Raw genomic sequence first — 7,766 nt, forward strand, 5'->3', positions numbered from 1 at the left:
CTAAATCCCTTATCTGTCTGCATTTAACCAGATGTGCTTCTGTCTGGCCCATTAGAATAAGGTCCACTTTTTCAAAAAGAACTATGTCTTTAATTCATTTGTTTTCTATTTCCACCCTACCGTCAGGTAGATATTCCATAAATTTGAATGACTACTTATCAATAAATATATGATCTGTAAAATGTAGGTCATAGTCCATGCCGCCTATGAAAACACCCATTCATTTCCTAAAGTTTCCTTCATTTTCTAAAGACCCAGTTGCTAATCTAAACCAAGGCTCAAAGGACAGGCATTTGACATAGCAGTTAAAACGCCACTTGGGATGTATACAACCTATATGAAAGTGCCTGGGTTTTAATCCCTGCCCCCTCCTGATTCAAGCTCCCTGCTAATGAGCACCATGATAGGCAACAGGTGATGGCTCAAAATAGTGGGTTCATGGCTGACTTGAATTGGATTCCAGGCTTCTGGTTTTAGTCTTGCTCAGGCCTTGCTGTCATGGGCATTTGGAGAGTGAACTAGCAGATAGGAGCTGTGTGTGTGTGTGTGTGTGTACGCGTGTGCTTTCTTAAACAAATACAAATTCTAAATACACAATAAATAAAAGAATAGCCATAATACTAGTAGTATTCTTAGATCCATCAACACACACAAAGGCTCCCTCTTGAGTTGGCACCACTGAGTCCCATGTGAGTTACAAGTAGGCAGCAGGATTAGGGAACTTTGGAGTCCAAAGGTACTGATCGCATCTCAGGTACTCGGTCCGAAAGTCAGCCACCCCCTCAGTCACCATGTCACAGACACACACAGTAGCAACTCTTTCTGTAGCCAATAGAATCCTCAGACAAGGAGCTCCTGTGGTTTCTTCCCACTGTTTAAATTGGCATAATATGCTACTTGCTTGTGCTATCACAATTTCTTTCTCTTCTTTATAATATCCTTGCCTTTGCAATATTCTCTCCATGTACAAACATAATATTTTCCCTCGTTCCACCACGGTGCTAATTCTCTGTTCATCTTTCTCAGCTCCCTTCCTAGATAATGTCTCACATCCTGTGTAGCAATGTTTTATCTACTCTAAAATGCTACACCCCTCAAGGCCTTCTGTCTTAAGTAGAAAAATACATGGCATTTACAGTACATGCAACTGGTGAATGTTTCAGTTAGGATGACAAACACTGTCAGGCGGAATAATCACCTCCATAGCTGAATTTCCTGGAAAGCAAAAGGAGGCCACTTGGGAAATGTTCCCTACAACTCACCATGGAACAGAACTTGGGCCTTTTGTTCCTGGGAGTTGTTTTCTTTTGTCTCTCCTGTGGCCACCCGAGTATTAGTAATACCCCTGGGTACTGTCAACTGCACAACTTTGACCTCCAGGAAGCTTTGCCATCATGCATTGTGTTAGACTGCAAGCATTCTTCTTGACTTATCTTTAAGGATTTTTGACTTGGGCTTTAAAATATTAACTTGAATGAAAGGAAAATGTATTTTACGACTACTAAGCTTCCAGGGGCAGCCACATTTCTCATTAACCATGCAGTAAGTTCATAAGAGCTTTTTATTCTTCTTCAAGCAGACAGACTGGGAAAGTGTCCCTTAATCCTCACAAGAACAGATATCAATTGCAAATATTTTTGTCACCCTTCCTTTTTGAAGAAAAATAGACATTTATTGTTATAATAATGGTAGAAATGCCAACTGAAATGGAATCAGACGTCAGTTTCAGTTACTATACAACACCAGGAAGCATTTTGCCTGGTTCTGAAGAGAGCTCATTTGAATGCACTTTTTTTAGTATTTATTTATTTATTCCAAAGACAGAGATATGGGCAGAGTGTGTGTGTATGATTCCATCCACTGATTTACTTCCTGAATGCCCACAGTGGCCTGGGAGCTGAAGACAGCAACCGAAACTCAATCCAGATCTCTGGATGACAAGGACTCAACTACTTGAGCCAATCACCATGCTTATCAGGGTCCTCATTAGCAAGAAACTGGGGTCAGGAGCTGGAGCAGTAAATCAAAGCAAGGTGCTGTGCTGTGGGATGTGAGCATCTTCACCACTGGGCCAAACATCTGACCCAGTTCTAACATCCTAGCACATGTATGTACGTAGACGAAAATTCAGTAGTGCTTTACCGCTAGACACAGCTTCAGTCTTCAGTTTTGAAATGAAAACATTTCTTGTATAAGCCATCCTTCTCTCATCTGGAATTCAGAGTTTTCATCCCAGGAGATGTGTTCTGAATCCATGCTCAATGTCCTGAAGCCACGTACAAATTACCAAGAAGCAAGAGCACTCCAAGGGGAACTGCAGACCACAGAGGTTAGTGTGGTGCTCTCTGCAGCTGAACCACACGCCCACCCAGCTGCTCACAGGATTCCAGACACCTCACAGGATCTCCAGGCAGCCAGGAGCACGGCCAGCTCCCTCGATTCTTCTGCAGAATAGATTGCCAGATCTGATTAAAAACTGTCTAACTCAGCACAGAAATACAAAATACTACAGGACCAACTAGAACTGCATTGAATCCAACAAAACTTAGCATACATGACAACCTGCACCACTTGTGTCATGACTAAACATGAATAACTGTGTTTGAGGAGTTCTCTTCTCCAGTTTATAAGCTCCTTGAAACAAAGCACTGCAGCCTTCACATTACATCTCTGTGGCCTAGCACATAGTAGGAGTTCAAGAAATAATTTGTTCTCTCCAACAAGCTTAGCTCCTGATGTGAGTCCTGGGACACTCATTACCTCACTAATGGACTCCACACTTATTCAAAACATCAGAATCACCTGTCCAGGTGGGTCAAAAGCCCCTTTGTCCTTATCTGCATCTGCTTAGTTATCTGCAAAGATTTCACTTTACTGTGGATTATCTTCTTACTCTCTTATCCAACCCAATCAATTGTGCATTCCTCTTTCTGGGCAAAGATGAGGAGAGAGGAGACCTCCATGCAAACCAAGGAGAGGCTTCAGCAATCTCTGAACCCATGCCCATCTCTGCAGAAATGTTCTTCTGCACTCATCTGCATTCCAGGTTCCAGAATCTTTGTGATGATTTGAACATTGGCCAACCTTCAGAAAAATCTAAAGGAAAAACAATGGCACAATCTGCAAGGTTCTCAAGCTGCATGTAGGAGGCCTTGGCATAACACACACACACACACACACACTCACTGAAAAAGTGCCTACTCTGTACCAGGTTGTTACCAGAAAGTCTCATTTTAGGGTTTTTAAAAATCTGGATGCCCTAGAATTTTTAGGTTCCAAGCATTTGGTAGAAAAAAATCTCCTTAAGCTAAAATTAAATGGCCACTGGTGACAAGTTACCTGAAGGCAAGACTTGTTTTCTAAAGTGGTTTAATCAGACAGATGGTGTTGGCCATGGAGATGGCACTGCCCAATGCTAGCCCAGCACCAGGCAAGCCACTGATGCTCTTGCAGTACCTCCTGGTGAGAAGAGCACTGAAATTACCCACTTGCTGTGAAGCACAAGAGTCTTGGGACAGAGCAATGCAGAATGCTGCTAACACAGAGGAGATAAGGGTGACCAAAGGAGGACCCCCACAGCACTCCCCTTCCACGCTCTTTCTTCTAAATTCAGCATCCAAAGCCTTGCTCCCTAACTCCAAAGTGCAACCTCTCTACCCCAGAGGGCACAGTTGTAAGTAGATGAGTTTCAGAGCGAGAACCCCCCCCCCCTTTTTAAAGATTGATGTATTTATTTGAAAGTCAGAGTTACACAGAGAGAGGAGAGGCAGCAAGGAGAGGCAGAAACAGGCGTTCCACCTGCTGGTTCACTCCCCAGTTGGCCCTCTTGTCATACAAGAAGACTGTAGTTAAGGATGTCAGGTTAAAACCTTGAAGAGTAGGACAGTCGCTGTTCAGTGTTGTGACCCTAGAAATGACAAGGATTTAAGGCAACAGCAATTGTTTCTTAGCTGGATTTAAGCATTCCACAAGGTATATATAGCAGGAAACTAGGAAGGAGGAAAAAACTCCATTTCTACAAATTGGAAAGTCTCCAGTAGGTTGAAGTGACTTGCTCAAAAATACTAAGTTTGTGTAGTCATGCCTTCTCTCCTAAGGGCCCTACTCTCTACCCTCCTTCCTCCTCCCCTTTCTTTCCCTTCTTTCCATCTTTTTTAAAAAAATAATAATTTTAGACTCTATTTCCTTTATATCAGATTAGAATATGGGGAAGTAATAGTGTCAAAATATTGTATCTTCAGTTTTCTTCTAATTTTTTTTTTGCTTTCCTTTGTATTCGATTTAAATCCATAATTTTTCTGTACACAAATTCAAATTACTACAACAAAAATGATGCTGTACCTGATAAATACATACAATGCTGTCTATCTTTTGTCTTTGTAATAAGAAAAAAAGGGGGGACACACAGTGCTCAGCCCCGCACACCTGTACTCTTTCCAGCTCTCCCGCATGGTCAGAAAAAGAACCTGGATGTATCCTGAATAATAGGCATATCATGGCATGGCATGGCAGATTCATCAAGAGGAATGACCCGAGGGTGATGTTCTGTTAATTCCCACTTGCAGAATGGGCTCTTCGGATGCTGGTCTGCTCCACAGAGCCTTCTCTTCAAAGTACAGTAAAGCTCTCCAGTGCCAGTTAGAATCTGTGGCGTCACTTGACTTGGGCCACAGACAAGAGCAGTGACTCCAACCACAGAATCTGTTTGGGAAAGCTCCTCACAGCACAACTGCAGAGAGTAACCAGGCCCGCTCTGACAGCCTCACTGGCACCCATGGGAGAAACATGATCTTGGAGCAGGGCCAGAGGCAGTCATTCCTATCTATCTGCATTGTTGTTGAATGCTCCTAGCAAATGAGAGGAGCGAGCACTGCCGTGATCCTGCAGGAGGGCTGCAGGCTTGGAATGCAGGGATTAGCAGCTGGCTGTTTTTAAAAGGAAAAGATAACAAAGCAGAATAAATCCAAAAGCTGCAAGAAGTCAGCGGACTCAAGTGCAGTAAGCCCTGGCTAGGGAAGTGTGACAAAAGCTCTAGCTATAGAATAAACCAAACAGGCCACAAGAGGAAAATTAAAAAGTGAGGAAAATCCCAGGAATCCAAAAGCAAGCTAGGACTGGAGGACGTCACAAAATAGTTAAGATAAAGGGTGTAATTTTTCATGTGAAACTTTTGTATGTTGTCTTCAGATGAAAGCTTTTATTTATAACTCCCTTGCTAAATATATCAAACTTGTTACTTTTATGATTAAACAGATTGTTAATCACGATTTAGCTAGCGAGACCAAGGGCTGAAAAACCTCTTGTATAAAAGGCCAAGTAGTAAACAGTGTAGGCGTCATGAGCCGTACTGTCTGTTTCAACACTCAGCTTGCTTATTGCAGCACAAAAGCAAATATAGACAGACAAAGGTAAACAAATGGACATGGCTGTATTCCAATTAGACTTCATTTACACAAGTAGACAATGACTTGGCTTTGGGCTGTGGGCCCTAATTTGTGGACCCCTGAGTTAGATAAAAAAAAAAAATCAGACCTGTCAAAGCAGCACCAAATTACTTTATATCTTCAAATTTTATCAATATCTAGATATAGCAAGCATCCTCATTCTTTTTTAAAGAAACTCTTCATAGCTTGCAAATTTACAGATCTTTTAAATCTGCTTTGTCTGGCTGGTGCCGTGGCTCACTAGGCTAATCCTCCGCCTGTGGCAGGTTCTAAGCCCAGTTGGGGCGCCAGATTCTGTCCTGGTTGCTCCTCTTCCAGTCCAGCTCTCTGCTGTGGCCCGGGAGTGCAGTGGAGGATGGCCCAAGTGCTTGGGCCCCGCACTCGCATGGGAGACCAGGAGGAAGCACCTGGCTCCTGGCTTCAGATCAGCACAGCGCACCAGCGGCAATCTGGGGGTTAAACCAACGGAAGGAAGACCTTTCTCTCTGTCTCTCTCTCTCTCTCACTGTCTAACTCTGCCTGTCAAAAAAAAAAAAAAAACTTTAAAAAAATTATTAAATCTGCTTTGTCAGCTCTATGGCAGGCACTTTCTCTGAGATCCATTTTGCTTTGCAAGCAGCATGAACCCTTGGTGAGAGCTGCCCCAGCATCACCGAGAAGCTGAGAGACAGCAGTCCTCGGTGTGCTAGGATGCATGGTGAGAGACTCCCTCAGGTCTGCCCTTGCTTCCCACTGCTCTGCATATCTCCCTTGCAGGATTCTCAATTCCCACGCACAGAAACTGGAATCTATGAATTTCAAATGCCAGTTGCCAGAGCCAGGAGCCTCCACCAGTGGGCACTGTAGGGGCCCCATGAAACTCTCAGCTGTGCCTGCCACCCAGTTGTTTTGTAAGGGAGCAGGGGGCAAGGAAAGGAATGGGAATTGTGGAAGGAGGGATTTTCCTTGACCATCATTACCAGGAGCAGCAGGTGTGCTGCTGCATGAGGCAGGCAGATCCTGACCCCAGGTGATAACCGAGAAGATCCCAGTACTCCCTAGCTCAGCGTTCACAGGGAGTGGACAAGTACAGCAGCCATGAGCTGAGACAGGCCCAGTGTCTGGGGTAAAGGTCTGTGTCTCCCCACCAGCTAAGCCACCTAGATGGGAAAGAGTCCCAGCCTTGGAATAAGGTAAGGAGGAAGAGAGGTGGGAGACACAGCGTGCTACCCAGGAGGGAGCCACATTCATTTAACTAGATGACTCCTTGGTTTTCCCAGGAAAAGACAGCAGATTCACCGGGGAGCTCTTCCCAGAGGGGGAAGCGAGGGGATCTGAGCAGCACAAGAAGGAGACTTGGTAGATGCTGTGATGGGCCATCCCGCCCTCCCCTTCCAAACCAATGCTCACATGGTCAGTACTGTAGAGGCTGACAGCTGACTGTTCAACTCCCCTCTCAGCTCCCTGCTAATATGCACCCTGGGAGGCAGCAGGGAGGGACTCAAGCATTTGAGTCTCTGACAGCCACAGGGAAGCTCCAGATTGAGTCCCTGGCTCCTGGCTTTGGCCTAGCCTAGTTCTAGCTGTTGCAGGAATTTGAGGAATGAATCAGCAGATGGGAGACTGCTCTCTGTTTCTGGCTTTCAGTTCTCAGATAAATTTAAAAAAAAAGGAACATATTTGTGAAAGAAATAGATTAAGGTATTTTTGAAACCTGTTCACACACAGTGTCTGAATGTTCTGAATTGCTTCAGACCCAGAGTCACGGGCAGTCATGTTTCCCTGCACTGTGCCATCCAGTGTCCACCACATGTCCATCATGGTACAGCAGTTCTTAAAGAAGCCACAGAGAACTAAGACCACATGAGCTGGCCCTACAATTCTACAGCACTAGCCTACTTCCAACTCCGAATTTTGCAGTGATGCTAAACAAGTCTGATGGACCATTCCTGTTTAATTCATGGGTATTAAATCCCACTTCTGCCTCTGGGACTGTCCTCCAAATCCTTGGCACATATTCTGCAAATTGTTCAGACACTCTTGACATTTGTGCCTGAACAGATGTGAGTGACAGCTAGGTGGCTGGAGCCACCACTATTCAGATGCAGTAGAGAATCTGAGAAAATAAAATGTAAACCAGAAACATTAGAATGGAAGAGCCAGAATAACTTCTCTAAAGCTCTATTTCCTTATAGAACGGGATAATAGTACCTACCCAACACGGATGCCCTAAGGGCTATACAAGACAACCTAGAGGACGTGAGCAGCAGTGCCTGGCACAGAGTATGCCTTCACTGAGGGAAGTTTTCCATTATGATGACTAGGATTGTCAGACTGGGCTGC

The sequence above is a fragment of the Oryctolagus cuniculus genome, chromosome 9 (genome assembly GCF_964237555.1).
Source record: "Oryctolagus cuniculus chromosome 9, mOryCun1.1, whole genome shotgun sequence".
Lineage (NCBI taxonomy): Eukaryota > Metazoa > Chordata > Mammalia > Lagomorpha > Leporidae > Oryctolagus > Oryctolagus cuniculus.